Genomic DNA, 19,637 nt, shown 5'->3' with positions numbered 1-19,637 from the left:
ATTGGTGATCTCTTGATGTCTCAGAACGTGTCCTACCAACCGATCCCTTCTTCTAGTCAAGTTGTGCCACAAATTCCTCTTCTCCTCAATTCTATTCAGTACCTCCTCATTAGTTACGTGATCGACCCATCTAATCTTCAGCATTCTTCTGTAGCACCACATTTCTAGTTATTCAGGGAACACGAACCACTCTGAGAAGCTCGAGGCCACAGCTGCCATTTAGAAGTTATACAAAACAAAACCCTTCCATTCTGAAGTGACTAGCATTTTGAAACATGTGCTGTAGCAGTAGAATTGATGAAAAGTTAGTAATGTCACGATACACTGTGCACCCTCTGATAATTTTGAGTTAATTATAAAACGACTACCAGTACACGCGTTATTAATGTTTCTAGCTTCCATCCAGAATGTCCTAACACAATAATAGATGGACATAGAAATTTAAATGTTCAGGAGAAGCATATTGAAGAGCTATATTCAAATCCCTTGCCATTTTATATGATATAAACCTCCCTCATACAATTTATAACACAGGTTTTTGTAAGCAGCAGTGCTGCTATTGATCACATATCTACAAACGCTCTGAGTTCGCAAAACACATTGCGCGAATACTTGCAGTTAAACTATAAGAGTAATAAATGAAAAGCGAGTTGTGTTAGAACATTAGAAAGGTGTACACAATCCCCTTGGCGTAATTGAAGAATGTAATGTAGTCTGCAAAATAACAGAGTTCTCAAGAAAAGCGTGTCAAAAAAAGTTTAATGATTTACAATTCCCGATTTGTTATTTTATTTTAATTTACTTTTGGCAAGAATTCGTGGAAATGTGGGGATCAACTCAGCGGACTGTGACAACTTCTCTAGTTACTAAGCGTGTCTGTGCAGGTTTGTTTCGCCTTGTTTTGCCCACGCTGAGTAAGAACTTTACCTGGGATCAGTTTTGCAAAACTAATTACAGATCGCAGATCTAAATCTAATACACAACACAGAAAAATCTGTCTCTCAATGACATAAGTTGGCCCTGATTGGATAAAAAAACATCAAAATATTTAGGCCTTACCTTTATTCTTCGCAAATATGGATGACGCGTCGCAGTACTGCTCTGCCTCGCGCGCTGCTATGCTAGAGCTGCAATTACTTTATCTACAGGGACACACCCGTGAGGTGCGGTGAGTTCTCTGTTAGTTGCAAATCGAAGTATTTTCGGAACACACTTGGTCCCTTTTCTACCTTTGAAAAAACCATGATCAATTAAAAATTGTAAGAGAAAGGTAAGTGAAAAATGACACTGCAATAATAAGAGTGACTTCAAAAAAAATTTACCGTACAATTTCTCCTCACGTAAATAAAAGATTCGATTATACATCCTTCTTCTCAAATCAGTTGCCATTATATAATCATCTTTATTGTACACATCGATAAATTGAAACTTCACATTTGAATCATAACATTACAATAGCTTCCTCATTTTAACACAGCTAACCACTATCTGCCACTGAGGAAACGTTAGCGACAGCCCCGGACATTTGCAGAAGCCCCACCCATTTACCCCCCTCCACACCTACCCCCTTCTACACCAACCAAGAGCGCCGGAATTTGCTTGTTCCCCACTTTTTGCAGTCCACTTGTTTTTGTTTGTGGTTTTTTGTTTTAATATTTCCCAACAGAATTTCTTACACTACGCGAGGTGACGGAAATTTGCGCTCACTGCAGTTAACAAATATCAGATCTTTTGATATACTGCACATGAATGCTCATGAAATAAAAAAGGCAGTGTGGATACCATTTTTATTTTTCTTTCTTATTGATGATTTTTCAACTCGTATATTCAATGTACATATTTCTAATTCTTTTCACAATGGTACCGGAAAAACTGTATTTCGTACTAACTGCTGATTTTCTCCCTTGTTATGACTGGCATATCTGTGATACAAACAACTTTGATGTTGGAACATGCGGCAGACCATGGGCGGAGCTTAGGATATGGATTGGTGTGGAGGGGGGCGAATGGGTGGGAGTTGTGCACCGTCCGGGGCTGTCGCTAACGTTACGTCTGCCACTGCTCCTTCACGCACACCAGAGATAATAACCTAACTTTTGCGATACAGTTTTGCAAACATCGCTGCTCGCTCACAATCCATTCAGACACCAAAATTATTCAAGACATCTATCAAAATTAGCAGCTGTGCGTGACTTCTCTGAAGAGGTCGGACTAAATGTTGATGTAAGCTGTGAATCTCTCATGGAAGCGTTTTTGAGCTTGTTACCACACAAAATGAGGGGAGATTGATAACTGGTTGTTCGAGTGGTTCCAAAGTAAAACCACCTTCATAAAGCAATCTGTTGTTTACTTTTTGACAATTTATTGTTGTACTGGTTGCTTACGATGACAGTAACGTTTAACTGCGTGAGGGTTTTTTTTTTGTTTTTGTATTGTTGGGACTCTAAAGGGCTAAAAGAGTAAACCGGCCCACCTAGTAGTCGCTGTCCTTTCGCTGATAATTGTTTATAATTCAATAACTAAAGCTTTATAATTTTTAATACTGGACGGTCGTGATTAACTGAAGGCTACAGTAGCTAAAATTCAGCTACCGGAAATAATTTTAGGCGTCATTTGGGAGAGCGTCAGCGTCGTATCACGTCTGTTGAAGACGACCGGCAGTCTGCTGCGCTGATCGCAGCCGTCTGCCTAGCGAACGCTGAATGGAGCGAATCGGACTGGTGCGCCATCGACCGGTCTCTGTGTGCTATCGGTAAAGCCCCCCGCTGCTACCGCCACCACCACCACCACCACCACCACCACACCAGTCAGGGCTTTGGAGCGGTCCCTCACTACTGCGGCAGCTGGTGTATTCGCACTCCCCCTGCTGAGTGGCTCCGCCTTTCGCTCAGAACTGAAAGCAAGATTCAGTGCTCGATTAGCCACGAAGCAATAGTTAGAAATGCTACGCGCTCTGCACATTGCGGCGCCCCGCGCCTTGGTGTAAAAGATCTGTCAAGTTCGTGTCATGTGAGAATTGTGGCGGCCCAATTTTCTGCAATTCTGCACATCCCCCTCCATCAGCCAGTGGCAGCCAATAATATTCATTCTCTTTCCGAGCGGCCAGCAGAGAGTTAACAGCTAGAGAGCGAGAATCTCGCTCCTACGATGGACGTTTGAAAAGTCCGTGCAAAAATAATAACTACTTACGTGTTTGGGGTAAACCTTTTCTATTTTTCGACATAGTCTCCTTTTAGACTTATACACTTCGTCCAACGCTGTTCTAATTTGTTGATCTCTTCCGAATTATAGGAATTGTCCAAGTCTGCAAAATAGCTATTAGCTGCAGTAATCACCCCTCGTTTGAATAAAATCTTTGTCCCGCCAGCCATTTCTTCAAGTTAGCGAGCCAAGTCTGGAGAATCGGGGGGATGTGAAACGAGTTGGAATCCTATTTCCATTAATTTTGCGACCACAACTTCCGATGTGTGTGCTGGTGCATTGTCGTGATGGAAAAGGACTTTTTTGCGATCCAATCGCCGTCGTTTTTCTTGCAGCACGGTTTTCAAACGGTCCAATAACGATGAAAAATATGCACCTGTAATAGTTTTACCCTTTTCCAGATAGTCAATGAGAATTATCCCTTGCGAATCCCAAAAGACAGTCGCCCAAACATTTCCGGGTGAAGGAATGGTCTTCGGCTTTTTTGGTGCAGATTCTCCCTTGGTAACCCATTGTTTAGATTGTTGTTTGGTCTCAGGGGTATAGGAATGTATCTGTGTTTCAGCCACAGTGACGAAACGACGCTTAAAGTCATGCAGATTCTTCCTAAACAGCTGCAAACAATCCTTGCAACGAAACTTCCTGGCAGATTAAAACTGTGTGCCAGACCGAGACTCGAACTCGGGACCTTTGCCTTTCGCGGGCAAGCGCTTTACCAACTGAGCTACCCAAGCACGACTCACGGGTCCGTCCTCACAACTTTGGAAGGTAGGAGACGAGGTACTGGAGGTACTGCAGAAGTGAAGTTGTGAGGACGGGGCGTGAGTCGTGCTTGGGTAGCTCAGTTGGTAGAGCACTTGCTCGCGAAAGGCCAAGATCCCGAGTTCGAGTCTCGGTCCGGCACACAGTTTTAATCTGCCAGGAAGTTTCATATCAGCGCACACTCCGCTGCAGAGTGGAAATCTCATTCTGGAATACTTGGAACACTTCACACAATTCCGTTTTTGGCCAAACGTGAGCATTTGCGGAACCCATCTTGTGGATAGCTTTCTCATTTCCAAAAAAATCACTCCGTCTTCAGGCCCGAGTGGCCTAAAGGGAACCATCCGACCGCCGTGTCATCCTCTGAGGAAGATGCGACATCCTCAGAGGATGTGGATAGGAGGGGCGTGAGGTCAGCACACCGCTCTCCCGGTCGTTATGATGGTATTCTTGATCGAAGCCGTCACTATTCGGTCGAGTAGCTTCTCAATTGGCATCACGAGGCTGAGTGCACCCCGAAAAATAGCAATAGAGCATAGTGGATGGATTGTAGCCCATCCAAGTACCAGTCACGCCCAACAGCGCTCAACTTCGGTGATATCACGGGAACCAGTGTATCCACTGCGGCGAGGCCGATGCCCATGACCAAACGTTTATGCACAATATTATGTACCCGTTCATTCGAGATGTCCACAATACTAGCAGTCTCACGCACCTTAACTCTTCTGTTATCCATCACCATATCATGGATTTTATCAATAATTTCTGGAGTCTAACCTACACAGAGCGTCCAGAACGTTCATCACCACTTGCGAGCATATGGCCACTCCGAAGATTTTGAAACCACTTATAAACTGTTCTAACCGAAGGTGCAGAGTCACCATAATTTTTATCAAGCTTCTCTTTAGTCTCTTGAGGCGTTTTGCCTTTCAGAAAGTAATGTTTAATCACCACTCGAAATTCTTTTTCGTCCATTTTTTGACAATCACTCAACTTCCTTCACTCACGAAATTGCCAAACGCAAAGAAACAGACCAATGGCTGAAACTTGGTGTGCCTTCTTTACAAAGATGCTACTAACTAAACATGACGTCGATACGCACCGGTGGTGCACATCTCTCGGACTTTGCACGGACTTTTCAAACGCTCCTCGTAGATGTTGCACTGTTGCCGTACTTCGTGACAATCGAATTATTCATTCAACTGTCAATTTTTTTGTTTCGTTTTATTTTCTTGCATCAGTATAGCTGTGAATGTGTATCTGTAAATGTTTAAGAGCGATTAAAAAAAAAAGCTTCAGAAGCAGGCGAGAGGGATTTGTTCAAATGGCTCTGAGAACTATGGGACCTAACTTCTGAGGTCATCAGTCCCCTAGAACTTAGAACTACTTAAACCTAACTAACATAAGGACATCACACACATCCATGCCCGAGGTAGGATTCGAACCTGCGACCGTAGCGGTCTCGCGGTTCCAAACTGTAACGCCCAGAACCGCTCGGTCACACCAGCCGGCGTGAAGGGGATTATTTACTTTAAAAAACGTGAATCTGGAAGCAGGTCTCCTTCTGTTGACTTTTGAAAACACAAGAACCGACTCCAGAACCATATGGTGTCGGCAAGAGAACTGTAAAGAGAACTGTAAACGAAAGTGTCAGAGCTGTAGGAACTATAAAAAAAGTTGGTTTCGTGTCGCCTGGAAAGCATCGAAATCGCAAGGAACCTGTAACATAAATGGATAGTTCTGACACCGATGTTTTAAAGTGCTCCATGTGAATCATCAATGTCTAACATCACAAAAACTTGTTACAGTTATGCAGTCTTCAGTGGTAAGCGCTCCGCCAACGTAAAGAATTTGAAAAGACATTGGTTCCAGATATGTTAAGAAGAGAGTTTTTATTTCAGAGAAGTGGCATAGGTGCAGCACGAACTGTATCCCATATAAAGATTCACGATACAAGAGGAGGAGGTAGTTCAACATCGTATTACCTTGATGAAACATGGGTCAGTTAGAATCATTCCAGGAAGACCTGTTGAAAAATTAGTGATGGTACTGGCGGTTTTAAAGTTCTGAAAGGAATAGGTTCTCGAATAATTATTCTGTATGCTGATTCTTCTGGTTTTGTTTCTGAGCTGAACTTGTATTTACAGGTAAGAAAAACTGCAGTGACTACCATTCGGAAATGAACGCCGTCAGTTTTGTGTCGTGATTTACAATTCCTGTCATACCTTGCTTCGAAGTCGGTCATTGCCAGTTATAATTCAACTGTTACAGAGAAAACACCAAGTGCAAACACCAAAAGAGCGGATATTTTTCCCCGGATTAAAAATAAAAACATTAAGCACAGTATAATCCAGACTCGTGCCGATCTCCTGCAGGTCGTTAATTTATACAAGCCACGTGCCAGAACGTAAAAACTTGACTTCATTGCACGTGAATGAGGTCACACATTTTTGCGTTTAACCATGTGTCACTGTCAGTGTAGCCCCATGGAATTAATTTATTCAAATGGTTAAGGCTATGTGGGAGAAAAAATTCAAGATAACATACACTAAATCACTTGTGCGTGAGCCAATAGACAAAATCCCACCTGTAGCGTGGGAACAGTCTGTGCGGCATGCTGAAAAGGTGCAGAAAAAAAACTTTACAATGAACCTATCATCATAAATTTACAAATAGATTGTTCGGAAGCAGACTCAAATAGAAGTGACGATGGTATTACAATGTAGACTTTGGCACAAAGTAATAATATTTCTTAGACTCATGGTTTAAAAAATGTTTGTCAGCATATCAGTTCATATGTAATAATGAGAACTTCGTAGCCTTTTTGATTAGGACTTCTTATCTTTTTAATAATGCAGACTATAATGTTCAACGTATTGTCCAAGAAAGTAAGCTTCTCTCACCAAGTTGTATGCTCTAATAAAACGCGAGAATGCGGCTGGATAAATTCGTCAGAAGTCCGAACTTTTCACATATAAACCTGTCATTTTCAAGGCACGAACTGGATGAGGCCCTAAAATTATAGTAACTGTTACTTGTCGTGATATCAGTGGTTTTCGATGTTATCGATCAGCATTCCCTAGAGTTATTCACAGATGGGGGTTAATTGTTTGCTTGTTCAGTGGATTATAAGTGCGGTCTGTCACGGTAATGTCGAACGCGTTAGTTTACACTCATAATGCCCATTAACAGCGAAAAATATGACAACTTACTGATCATTTTTACGGTAGTCTCGTACATTAGTTTTTTCTGTCACTAATTCATTTTTATACCCAGTTCAAATGGTTAAAGCACTATGGGAGTTAACATCTGAGGTCATCAGTCCCCTAGACTTAGGAACTACTTAAACCTAACTAACCTAAGGACATCACACACATCCATGCCCGAGGCAGGATTCGAGCCTGCGACCGTAGCAGCAGCGCGGTTCCGAACTAAAGCGCCTACAACTGCAATAATGACTGTCGCTTGGAACGAAACCCTAGAATGCATGCATGCAATTGGTGCTTCGCTGCAGTTACCTAATAATAAATTAACACGAGATACACCCTTTATATATCGTTATGAGGGTACATCAGGTAATGCGGTTCACATTTTCAGCTACTGGACAAACAAGCCAAAGTGATGACCAGACTAGAAGACAGAATATTTCGCTTGGTGTCGTATCATTATCACAAATGTATGACACAGTACAAACCTCAGATGGCGGAGATTGTATGAATTGTAAAGTTGAAGGTATGTAACTTTTCTCTCTGCTTGGATCTGCCGCTTGTTTTTCCTTACATCTTTTGGAAAATTATTACCTTGTCAGTTTGGTTCTGTCCTTGCAGATTCGAAGATGGTAATAAAGTCTTACCGAAACCACTCATCTGAATTAATGCTTTATTATGATGTTGCTGTTTGCAGTTTTTCTGGAGTTCGTTATTCTACAGGTCTCCCCCATTATGGCAGTGTTAGGAATATATAATGAACTACGTAAATGGACATCGTCTTTTATTACAGAAGATTGTTGTCAGCATTTTATTCTCAATTTTGTGTGGTATATGATTACAGACATGCCACGAACCATTAGGCACACGGTTTAATTTTATTAACGGGTTGAAATGATGATCCAAGGGCTAAAACCATACAAAAGCAAAAATCGCTAGCAAAATACCAAACTAAAAATCAAACAATGTTCCTGGTGGTGGTGGTTAGTGTTTAACGTCCCGTCGACAACGAGGTCATTAGGGACGGAGCTCAAGCTCGTGTTAGAGAAGGATTGGGAAGGAAATCGGCCGTGCCCTTTCAAAGGAACCATCCCGGCACTTGCCTGAAACGATTTACGGAAATCACGGTAACCCTAAATCAGGATGACCGGAGACGGGATAGAACCGTTGTCCTCCCGAATGCGAGTCCAGTGTGCTAACCACTGCGCCACCTCGCTCGGTAACAGTGTTCCTGTGACGTTTATAATACGATTCCGTTTGGTCGGAGGATTACGAATTGAAATTGCATTTTGTCTAGCCAAAGTATTACGACAATTATCGACGTACATTTATCGACCTGTTAATTAATTAACGGTAACAAATACACTGTATTATTAATAAAACTAACTATTAAAATCGAGGTTTTTTGTAGCAACCCCACCCGTTGGTTATTAATATTCACTATCGTTAAATTCTTACGCTGTTCGTCTTTGGTTGTGTGGAGGGCTTGGTGTTTACAGTGTGTGTAATGTAACGGCAGAATTGTACGGTCATAGCGGACAGCGCCAGAGTCGCCGCGTTATGCGCTTATCACGCGGAACTCTGACGGGAAATGCAATCTGAGTCGCGCGCCGTGGCGTGTACACAGCCACCGGCTACGAAGAGCAGTCTGAGACCGGGCAGTTGCGAACACGTATCGCTCTCGACACAGTGATGACGGGTTACCAGACGTGCGTAATACATTGTCGCACCGTCTTTATTAATAAATGGTAAAACTAAGTTTTCCGTGTTCCACATTCTGCACTACCCGGAACTACCGCCCACGCATCCCATCCTAACAGCAAATGGACGCTATAACGTTTTACTCGGCCGTCCAAAAGACCTGTTAGAAAAGTGGTGTCAGAAGTGGAATTACAGTAAACATAGTTAATAAGTTCTACACACTAGAATTAAACAATGAATATGAAGAAATATGCGTCTTCGGCGACCTGTGGAACAGATATTATTTACACTTGAGCACCTTGTGCAATAGCTGCGATTTTATGTTGCACAGCACATTCACATGTGCACTCAGCTAAACGCAACACACCTTGCATTCACTCACACCACACACGGTTACGGAGGTTGTAACTGTGTCTTACGCTGGATCGCTGGGTTGGCGGCGGCGACGACTCGGGCTCGAAGTCTGGACTGTGAACTCGCGGGGCTCAGCTCCTGGATTTTGGAGCAGCTGGTTTGCCCCTCGGTCGGTCCTCGTCGTCGTCCTGCGTTGCTACAGGGAATCTACCCAGGTAGGGCTTTACACTGTTGACATGGACGACAACCGAACGAAAAGGCAGTTGGAGCTTTAGAGTGACAGGTGACACCACCAGGTATGCTCCCTTCCAGAACTTCTTAAACTTTTTGACCTGCGACTTCATTAGCACTACATTGCTCAGGTGGACAAAGTCTCCCACTCGGTACTGCGGCGCTACTGCTTGGCAATCATGTTACTCGGCTGTTTCACTCCCTTCCATGCGTCTTTCAGTTTGCGAGCTAACTCCCTTACGTGTTCATTGCTGTTTCCAACTGTCGGTCGTGCAAAGTCCAAAGGTGAACGCATCTTCCGTGCATATACAATTTCATAGGGACTGAGGCCCGTTGATAAGTGCATTTTAGGGTTGTAGGCATTTACAACATATGGAAGACAGACGTCCCAGTTCTCGTGTTTGCTGCTCACAATTGGTTTCTCTTTGTTGCGACAGTTCCTCGCTAAGTGACCCTGTATCCCACAGTCTTGGCAGGTCCTGTTCTCCTTACAGCCTCTGCGCTTGTGACCGGACCCATTGCATCGGTAACATTCCACATATGAGTTGAAGAAGCGACGTTCTTCTTTTCGCATGTCATTTGGACGTCAAAACCATCAGTTGCCTCTACTGCTTCTTGAAATGTTTTACAGCGTACGAGTCTGACTGCTTTGTTTACTTCTTCCCCATCAACCTACGGATGAATGTGTCAAGTGCTTTCTGATCGGCTTCGAAAAGCTGGATGCGGTTCTCATTTTCGTCGTCTACAGGCTCGTAAGTCAGAGCATTTATGTTTCGGATTCTATCAGCGGACTGCTCGATAGATTCGTCTCGCCGCATGCGCAAACTATGAAGTTGCTCACGGTAAAATCTGATTGCATTTTTGCTTTTGAATCTCTGCACCACTACCGTTTTAAAATCATTGTAAACTTCTGTTTTCACGCAAATCGGCTCCGCGCTAATGAAATCTTGTGCGGCTCCTTGGATTCTCAATTTAGCAACTGCTAGCTTATCTGAATCAGTCCACGAACCCAACAGAGCTGCGCCTTCAAGTATCCGAAAAAATACTTTCACATCTTCCTCAGGTTTCCCACTGAACACTGGTACAGATGGCAACAGTGAAATTTTTTTTATTGGAAGTGCCGTCATGTGACAAATGAACCGGAAGGCTACGCTCGCTTTTATCTGCTTTTAATTGTTGAATCTCTCTTCGTAGTTATATAACGGTTTGGAGAGCGGCCGTGTTACTCGCGTTTGCGTCTACCATTTTGAATGCAGTCTATACGGGTCACTCGGTACAGAAAAATTTAAAATCCATCACTGCCTTTCGTTTTAAGCCAATCTGAGTAGACTAACCTGAATTCCAGCGCTGGATGTCTCCGTGTTGTGGGACGATGTCCTAGGCTGCTGCTGGTTGCTGAGTTGTCGTGAAGATGCTCCGATGTTAAGTTTACACTTTGCTGCACTTTTCAGGACTGTAGGTTTTCCGAAAATAATCCCACATTTGGCACCAGTTTTCTAACGGGTCTTTTGGACGGCCGAGTAAAATGTTATAGCGTCCATTCGCTGTTAGGATGGGATGCGTGGGCGGTAGTTTCGGGTAGCGCAGAATATGGAGCACGGAAAACTTCGTTTTACCGTTTATAAATAAAGACGGTGCGACAATGCATTACGCGCGTCTGGTAACCCGTCATCACTGTGTCGAGAGCGATACGTGTTCGCAACTGCCCGGTCTCAGACTGCTCTTCGTAGCCGGTGGCTGTGTACACGCCACGGCGCGCGACTCAGATTGCATTTCCCGCCAGCATTCTGCGTGATAAGCGCACAGCGCGGCGGCTCTCCCGCTGTCCCCTACGGCCGTACAATTCTGCCGTTGCAGTAACGTTCCTGTAAATTACCTGAAGAAATCTCAGAGAGCTTGTAGTGAGACCATGGAGCTGACTCCCTACTCCAACCTCCCCCCCCCCCCCCTCTTTCCCGTGGAGGTATTTACAAGTGCGAAAACCTGCAAAATCTCTGAAAGCCCGAAAGCTAGTGTGAACAGCACAGTGGTTTACTGGGAAAGTTCTCATGGGAGGTAAAATGTCTTTGCCTTCCTTCAACGTTTGAAGTGATTTCTCCTAACCAATTGTATAGAGAACTTCTCTTTAATGTTAACTCCTTAATGCGTTGCAACTTCTAATTCTTTAGATCAAGAAGTCATTGCCAGAGGTAAAAGCAACAAGAAACTGAAAATATTTCATTACCATCAGGGAACAGAACCCTCACCTTTGAAGGTTCTCACTGAGCCACACTTAGTATCTGAAACAGAATGTGAAGTCTATGCTTTGCTTAACATGTACTGCAGTAAATCTGGCACCCACCTTTCTTTTTTCGCACAATTCAGGTTACCATGGTTTTTTTCTCTATTCATCTACATCTACATCATACCTTGCAAGCCACCTATGCGTATGTGGCGGACGTTACTTTCGGTACCACTGTCTGATCCTTCAACCCTGTTCCACTCGCTAATATTACGAGGGTTGGAACTTAAATAGTGGCAACGATACAAAAGAGTTGTATGTTTGCACCTGTTACTGTCCTTCAAAGTAGTCACCAGCGTTGTGGAAAACCAGTTGCCAGCGATGTGGAAGGCGTAGTATACCGTTAGCAGAACCTGTTCTGTCGATGGTCCGAATGGAGCGGTCGAATCTCTGCAACAGTTCTGAGGCGAATGCCACAATGTGGTTCCTTCATCTTCGGAATCAAATCAAAGCCACAATGATTTAAGTCCGGGGAGTGTGGTGAATGGTACAGGACTTCCCAGTCCCATCGTCCGAACGGAGCAGCAACAGCTTACGTTGTATGTTCCCGCGCATTGTCGTGCAAAATGAAGGGTGGGTTGCGTAGGAAGTGTCGTCGCTTCTTTCACAAAGCTGGTCGCAGGTGATACTCCAAAAACGAACAGTAATGATGTGCATGGACGGTCTGCCGTGGAGGAACGTAATGTGTAGGATAACACCATCACAGTCGTACACCAGAATTGCCATAACTGTAGACCGCTCCATTCGCACCATCAAAAGAACAGGCTCTGCTAATGGCATACTACGCCTTTCACATCGCTGGCGACGGCTTCTACACAAAGCTGGTGACTATTTATAAGGACAGTAACGCGTGCAAACATCTAACTCTTTTGTATCGGTTGTGAATAAATAGTTGCCACTATTTAAGTTCCAACCCTCGTACTTTTGATTCTCTAACTAAGTGAGCAAGACAGGTCGCTTTGGAGCTAAGCGCGTTATAAACCTTTGCCGATACAGTGAATCTTTCAGTGGGACAAGAAGCGTCCCCACTTGGGAATGTTTGCGAGAGTATTACGCATCTGTTCCGGCCTCTTCCTCGAAAAACTTGGGTGGGACAGGAGGGGGTGGGGGTGGGGGTTTAGTGAGAGGCGGAGGGGTGGAGGAGAGGGGAAGGGATTTATGTAACATATTTGTATTCAGAGCTAGGGCAACAGTATTCTAGTCAAAACATGAGCTTAATGCCTGTGCATCTAACTGTGTAAACATCTGAGCATTTTACACCTCGGTTCTTTTCGTAGGGATCTTGGAGTGTGATAAAAGGTTTTCAGTCGAAAATTAGGAGGATATTTTCAATTCTGGCGTTTGCTTAAAGATGGCAATCCCGTTTTAAAAATACACTCTAAGCTAAAAAAAAAGAAAGAAAGACCCTTCACGATGGAGTTATGCAAATTGGCCAAAAACTGATATTCATACCGGTATCGACGGAAAATGCAAAATTGTAAACTTTGGCGCCCGACGGATGAATATATGACGCTGCAGCGTAATTTCACCGCTCAGCTAGCAAGAATAGTGAACAGGGAACATGTCGATACCAATACATGGAGTCATTCCGTGCACTCAGTTTAAAAGTAACTGTGCCTCGCTGAAAGGCGCGTGACCAATACACCCAGATGTCAGCATTTGAGAGAGGACGTGTAGTTGGGCTCAAAGAAGCCGGTTGCAGTATTCGGCAAATCGCTCACTATTTGAATGGCAGCCATGCCGCTACTCGACGATGTTGGCAGCAATGGGACACGGTGCCAAGAGCAGTCGGACTAGAGAGACGACAGAACGAGAGGACCGAGTAACTCGGTGCCCCGGATTCGTCATCATCCATCCGACGGGCAACTGGTGCTTCGGTGGCTACTGGGACCACATACAGGCGATTAATAGGCGGCTCTTAGAACGGAGGTCAGCTCACGGCGCTCCTTGCGCCGACTACCATTGACCTCTCTTCACCGTTTGCAGTGGTAAAGGACACAATCGGCCTAGAATCTCTTTGACTTCAGTGATGAGCCCCGCTTCGAATTGAGCTCCGACGATCAGCGAAGACGTGTCTGGAGGCGCCCTGGACAGCAGTGGGACACCAACCTGACTGTCAATCGTCATACGCCATGCTAAGCAAGAGCTATGGTCTGGGGTGCCATTTCATTTCATAGCAGGGCCAATTTGGTTGTCATCGGCAGCAGCCTTACAGTACAGCGCTACGTCGACAATATTCTACACCCCGTTTTGTTGGCCTTCACGGCAACCTATCCTAGGCTTACATTTCAGCCATTTAATGGCTGTCCCCATACGACGAGAGTTTCTACTGTTTGTCTTCATGCTTGCCAAACCCTGTTTGGTCAGGAAGGTCGGCAGATCGCCGGCCGGTGTGGCCGAGCTGTTCTAGGCACTTCAGTCTGGAACCGCGTCACCGCTAGGGTCAGGTTCGAATCCTGCCTCGGGCATGGATGTGTCTGATGTCCTCAGGTTGGTTAGGTTTAAGTAGTTCTAAGTTCTAGGGGACTTATGACCTCAGATGTTAAGTCTCATAGTGTTCAGAGCCATTTGATCCATTTGAAGGTCGTCAGATCCCTCCACAAATGAGAACGTCTGTAACATCATGAGCAGCACCCTCTCAGGAGCTCGATATTTTGACGATAACGTGTTATTGAGTTGCCCAGATTGTGAAACTCTTTCTCTTGAATAAAGCATCATTTGTTTAAACTTTAATCATTTGTTTGTAAATGAACATCGCATTTACCGACTTACGACCCGTTCGGATAATTTCTTTCTTGCTGCATCGTTTTTTTTATCCCTACAGTGTATTTACATCTAGTAGATGTGAATGTATCTTTCATACAGAGTAGAGGGAGGAGGGAGGGGGGAGAAGGAGGAGGGACGTTTGTAACTTATTTAAATTTTTAAATTTAGAGATGGGGGAACAGTATCACAATCAAAATATGTGAGGTTAGTCCTTGTTTAAAAATCTGTGTGTGTATTCACGAATTAATTTGCTGAGTTACTCGACATGCAGTAGAGTGCCTCACACAGACAACGCTCATTAACCACGTACGCACATATACAACATAGCAGCGACGCAAAACATCTTACACAAAGAAATGAGAAAGTAGTGCGACTAACAGAGGGAATTCTAGCTCTGGTGATAATCGGATGAAGAAAAAAGCTGCTCCGACTGTGAATAAATCCTCTCAAAGGTGTAGCATGGGAAATTGAAAAAACTTACAGAGAATACTAATCAGTCTAAAGCGAGAAGCTTTGTTATTGGACCTATTATCCGCGTAACTCTGTTCTCGAAGATCGTAACATAGTTATTTATAAAGTGATTATCGAGATCCGGAACTTCGCTGTAACGCGATATTGTGATTGCATCCCCACACAGACTTCGTCAGTTGAATTATCCTGCACGGAACAGGGTAATAAACGCCAATATCCTGTCTTTCGGTCACGCCGTAGCTCATTACGTCTCTATTGTGTTGATGTGCATTGTTTCTGGGATAATTTTGCAATCGAACCTAGTAGACTGCTTTTTTTTTAAACTGACCTTACATTTTATTACTTGCAGTTTTCAGTTCACATTACAGTTTTGTTTATTTGTTTAGCCATCTGGGGAAATACTGATCACTGTTACATTTAAATTTATGAAACGAATCTGTAATTGCTCACAAATTGTTTCGAGTTCTACCTTCTTGATCTTAGTCGTGATGCTCTTGACTCTGACATATCTTTGATTTAAGTTCATTGGCATAACCCTCTGGGGTACTACGTTGTTTGAAATACTGATATTTGTCTGATTTGTGTATTTTCACTGCAAAGTCGAGCAGCAAGACAAGAATGACTACAAGAATGTCTATATGAATGCTGGAAACGTTTACATAAACATTTGCGTCAATCATAGTTCAAAATGTGTAATATCAAACTGAAGATATTTTCAGGAGTCTAACAACCTTCGAGTATGATTTGTATCTTGATTCTTACTAATGCGTCAGTGGAAAAATTCCCAGTATTTTGTGCACTATTTTCAATTTCAGTGCCACATTACAAAATTGTAAACATTTAACTCCTATAGCACTGTGAGCATTCAAAATTTTGTCACGAACAAAAAATACGGTTTTTGCCATGAAATTACCATCTGTCTATTTCTGTAACAAAACATGAAACAATCGATTAACTCACTTCCCTATAGTAGTAAAGGATGAGCAATATGACACAAATTCTGAAAACAAACTGTAAAATGGTATGTATATCATTATATGGTATCGTAGTTCCTAATAGTATTCTCGTTCAGTTTAACGCTTCAGATTTAAACGGTCGTTAGAATTCATGCGCTGCATAATAAACTCATAAGGGAAATGGCAGCCAGGTGTAAAGGAATTGTTCACTGTTACGAATATATTTATTGTGGTCTGATACTTCAAAAAACAAAAGAAAACAGCTATGCAATCTACAAAAATATGTAGAAGTAAAATTAAAAAGCAAAATACGTACCGTAAATCTAAATTCCTTATAATCAGCAAAGGTTTCTAGTACTTTAGATAGAGCTCTCGAATTCATCAACAACTCACAATCGAAGAAATCAACAACACACAATCGAAGAAACGACAAAATATTACCGTTGACGATTGGCGGGTTACTATTAAGCTGAGAGCCACGTAATTCCTCATAGGGAAACAGAAGCAATGAGTGAATTTTCCTGTAAACTTCTGAAATTACGAATTGACTTAGATGTGAAAAATCGTCCCTCATCATGGGAAGTTGAACTGCAATCTTCCTACTGATATGAAATGAGATATCATTCGGAGACACTCTATGAGAATGCTACATACGTCTTCAAAAATGTAAAGAAAATATCTTCTTCATTTGTGTGGCCATAGTGTCCGTAGTTACTTTATAATTCTTGAGGCTATCTTTGTTCTGTCGTTCCATCTAGAAAAATGCGTGACTGTTTTCACCAGACACGTTTCGCTTTATTGAAGTAAAGCATCATCAGTGGTCTGTAATTAGTTATTTACATTTTCATTTGATTTAGATCGAAAAGCAGTTTCTGTGGCAAAGGTATTGGAGAGAATTTGACAAACAGTGCAACGTAAGGACGTCCTAAGAACTGCTAGTAAATGTAACAATGTCAGCCATGATGAATTTTGCACAAACCCAAGAAGGATTCGCAGATTCTGTGCATCGCAGGGTACAACATTCCCAATCAGTTGGAGAATAAATTTTAGTTATCTAAAATTTTCAACCATAAAGTTGTTTGTTAAAATATGGATGAAGCAAACAATCGAAATTCAGAAGAATGTACACCCGAAACTTTGCTTTCTCAATGTACAAAACGAAATTTGTAGTAGATATCACGGTAGGGTGCCATACCTAGATATAAAAAGAAAAATACTGTCACTACTGCAAAGAGTACTATGAACTGTTATTAATGTTGTTGCGGTTTTCTGTTCGTAGGAGTAGCGCTAAGTCTGTTCATTTAAAATAAACTTTTTTTTAAAAAAAAGTTCTTTTTATTCGTAGAATTTTCGTTGCCTTGCGTTTGTATAAAAAAATAGGAAAAGTGATCAGTGCTGTTTTAATAACAATACCAAGAGAAACGAGCAACAAACACAAGGCATGAGAATTTGTGCCGCATTGCTGACACAATAATGTACCGTATGTGTTAAGATGTGGTGTCGCCTGTTGGTTGGTATGCGCGTAGGTGCAGTGTCCAAGATATGCCCCTGCATGGGATTACTGTGAATGCTGCACCCTACATTAAAACTCTGGTAAGTTGCGTCGTGCCCTTCGTGACAAACGCCACAATATTAATGCTGAGGGTGTCAGGCTTCGTCATGAGAATGCTCGCCCCCATGCCTCTGCTACTGATCGTGAGAAATTCACCGTATCTGAATGGGAGGTACTCCAGCACCCACCATACAGTCAGAACCTTGCATCGTCGGACTTTCATCTGTTTGGGCCCACGAAAAAATTCCTGGCCGGCCAACGCTTTGCGGAATTGAAATCAGCAGTCCGCAGATGGCTATACTCCAATGAAACGGTCTTCTACGAACAGGGCATATTGAAACTGGTACCACGATGGGAATAATTGTAAGTAGGCTGCTTAGATTTTTAAGTTCGTACCCACACGTAGCGCTCTGTATGAAAATCACTGACTGTGCTGTGTGCAATGTGTGGCTGGTTTGACTCATTGTTGGAATATTCGCTTGTGTAGTGTTGGGCAGTTGGATGTGAACAACACGTAGCGCTGGGCAGTTGGAGGTGAGCAGTGGTGGATGTGGGGAGAGAGATGCCAGAGTTTTGAGAGGTTCTATATCAAAATCTTTCATTTGCTAACTATGCCTATTAGTAGTTAGTGCCTTCAGTAGTTAGAATTTTTTATTTAGCTGATAGTAATGGCGCTGGCTGTATTGCAGTAGTTCGAGTAACGAAGATGTTTGTGAGGTAAGTGATTCATGAAAGGTATAGGTTTTTGTTAGTCAGAGCCAATCTTTTGTAGGGATTATTGATTGCGTTGCACTTAAAAATATTGTGTGTCAGTTTAGTGATGATCAAAATAAGTAAAAAGAGAACTGTTTGAGTACGTTCGGTTTTACTCAGCTGTCTTTGTATCAAATAACGTAGAAGTTTACCACCACAGTCATTCATAAGTTTTCGAAGGGGACGTTACAGAATGTGTTGAGAACGTTGGTGACTATGTAGAAAAGTAGGTGATAGATGTTAAGTTCGTTTGTGATTTTTTTCTTACCTATTAAAGTTTTTGGTAATGAAATTATTGCCGTCACTTTCCTATCTTCTGTCGTATAAGATTATCCCCTCTTAATGAGTAGTTTATGATAGCATTTTAAATTTTGTAATTCGTTCAATAGTTACGCGATATCCTAAAAGTATTTTTTCCTCTGGAAGGCAAGAGATAGGCAACCTGCAACTGGTGTTGGCTTCCGGAATAGCGGTTTAGTGGTACAAATTCCTATAGAAATATAACAATTTCTCACGCAAGATACGAATTCAGAATCCGGTTTCTTCGCTGCAGTCTAGGCTGAACAGGGTCTGCAGTATCTCGCTCTCGAAACGAGAGCTCCATTCAAAAGAAATCCCGCTATGGAGAACGTTCGTGCTGTCAAGGGAATGTAATTCATCAACAAACCCAGGCAGTGGTTCGTCGAATCGGTTCTCCTCCCAGTTTGTACGACCGGTAGCCGAAAAAAAGATGATCACTGTCCATGCCACTGCTCCTCGTGCAGATATGCGGAAACAGTTCTCCGAACAGAGAGCCGAGAATCGAGAGGCGGATGAACTCGATGGAGCAGAAACGATTCCAGCTGCGCACCCGAGCGTAGAGATGCTGTGCATTCCCTCGCTGCTTGTCAAATTTATTGATGAGCACCGCAGTTGCAGCTTTTACGTGCGCTGATCGCCGTCCGTTGATCGACCGGTAGCGTTGTTGACAGCCAGTGCAGATTCAAACTTTAGCTTACAGGTAAAAAAAAAAGATTCTTTTTTTTTCAAACAGAGATAGGATCTTAAGGCAAACTTACTGGTGGAGCTAGACAATCAAAAATGGTTCAAATGGCTCTGAGCACTATGGGACTTAACATCGGACGTCATCAGTCCCCTAGAACTACTTAAACCTAACTAACCTAAGGACATCACATACATCCATGCCCGAGGCAGGATTCGAACCTGCGACCGTAGAGGTCGCGCAGTCCCAAACTGAAGCGCTTAGAACCGCTCGGCCACTCCGGCCGGCGCTAGACAATCATTTTAACGAAACTTTCTCTTCTTATTTTTTTCCGCATCGCTTGCCAAGCTGACTGGTCGGGAACGACATGGTCTACAGGTAATTTATCGGTATGAAATGTTTATGTAAGCATACTTACAAG

The 19,637-nt window shown here is 42.9% G+C and overlaps 1 protein-coding gene across 4 annotated transcripts in view; it reads right to left on the bottom strand.

Moving 5' to 3' along the window:
- The window catches only part of LOC126354587 (nucleolar protein dao-5-like), a 367,317-nt gene that overhangs the window by 195,097 nt on the left and 152,583 nt on the right, over positions 1–19,637 (bottom strand). The window contains exon 1 of one of the 4 annotated variants that reach the window (XM_050004337.1): positions 10,790–11,202. The exons of the other annotated variants lie outside the window; for them this stretch is intronic. The gene's annotated coding sequence lies outside the window, so the exon portion shown is untranslated. Of the gene's footprint in view, positions 1–10,789; positions 11,203–19,637 lie in introns of those variants that run through there. 4 annotated transcript variants of the gene reach the window in all.

This window comes from Schistocerca gregaria, chromosome 3 (genome assembly GCF_023897955.1).
Source record: "Schistocerca gregaria isolate iqSchGreg1 chromosome 3, iqSchGreg1.2, whole genome shotgun sequence".
NCBI lineage: Eukaryota > Metazoa > Arthropoda > Insecta > Orthoptera > Acrididae > Schistocerca > Schistocerca gregaria.
The sequence above is the reverse complement of the archived record's forward strand: the minus strand, read 5'-3'. Positions and strand labels throughout refer to the sequence as shown.